Here is a 1,641-nt window from a genome sequence, read left to right as displayed (position 1 = left end):
ACACAGTTAAGAGAAACAAACTTATGAACGATATTTATTGCAAACTCTTCAACAATTACATCTTTAACAATCTGCCTTTTCTATTTCAAAGATATAAGCCACATGCAAACAAATATTCATACCTTGATAGAGACAAAATGGAGAAAATATATTTTGAAATAAGAAATTGGTATGACTTTTATGAAACAAGATATGTGTTTAATAAGAAGAGAAGTGCAAGACATAAATGTTTCACATCTAAGCATTAATACCGAAACCGCCACATTGCCGGTCAGCTTTGAAACATGTGCAAACAGTATCCCCACTATAACTTTCTATAAAAAATAATTCCAGTTTTTGTATAAGATCCGATACACGTATAACTTTAAATTAACTCTAGTTCAACGTGTAAGTGTTATGCGCCGTATAAGTCATAATGACTTATACGCCGTATAAGGTCTAAAACCTTATGCGTAGAAACCTACGTCAGACACAATTTGAACAAATAACCAACAATACTTATGAATTTTGAACTCAACATGTTCGAAATATCATCAAGATGCAATAACAACCATAACCCCTATGATTAAACATCCAAAACAAGTTCAATTAGATCTAAAATGTAACCAGTACTGTTCATCGTCAAACAGTTCAACCAGATCCGACTATCAAGTACAGATTAATACCTTGAAGATGTCTTGCAGTGAGTAAATCGACCACAAGAACCAAGAGATGGTTATACGCAATTGACAGAAATTGATATACGGACACAAATAGACCAGCGTATATGAATTTAAAAGGATAGGATGAATAATAATAAACTCTTGCGTATAAGCTTCTATTTATATGACAAGCATATATGTAAGGCCCCGTTACCGGTAACCCTACTTTCGTGTTGGATTTACTCATAAACACAGTTCTAAATATCAGAGTTAATTAAAACATTTATGCGGAATATAAAACTTTCATAAAACATTACAATATTTCATAACTTGTCTCAAAACATCCTTTGTCTTTCATATTAAAACATTAAAATTAAAACATCGTAAGTCTTCAGATGCCAGGCTCTTATTCTTCTGCCATGTGTCCCCGCTCAAGCCAGCTGTCTCATCCTACTCACCTGCGTGCATACTAAAAGTCAGCTACGCTGAGTGAGTTCTAGTTAATCACATAATCATACAATACATTCTTTACACTTCATACTTAACCTCTTAACTTTCTTTCATACACACTTAGGTGCTTTTACTTTCATTTTTACCTTCATACTTTCTTTACATACATAATCATACGTTTTAAAGAGCCTTTCGCCCTATAACCTCACAGATATTATAAGGGTCTGGTCCCTAGTTTTCGAATATTAGAAGGGTTCGATTCCCTAACATCACAGATATTATAAGGGTCTGGTCCCTACCATCACAGATATTATAAGGGTCTGGTCCCTAGTTTCGAATATTAGAAGGGTTCGATTCCCTAACATCACAGATATTATAAGGGTCTGGTCCCTAACATCACAGATATTATAAGGGTCTGGTCCCTAGTTTTCGAATATTAGTAGGGTTCGATTCCCTCTTCGTTCCATACATTATACCCCGAGTATTTTTAGGGCTCGGTACCCTTTTCGTAACCATACAACCATACATCATACCTCGAGTATTATTAGGG

The sequence above is a fragment of the Bidens hawaiensis genome, unplaced genomic scaffold (genome assembly GCF_021521415.1).
Source record: "Bidens hawaiensis isolate Kalapana, Puna unplaced genomic scaffold, B.hawaiensis_p1.1 tig00038045_1, whole genome shotgun sequence".
NCBI lineage: Eukaryota > Viridiplantae > Streptophyta > Magnoliopsida > Asterales > Asteraceae > Bidens > Bidens hawaiensis.
The sequence above is the reverse complement of the archived record's forward strand: the minus strand, read 5'-3'. Positions refer to the sequence as shown.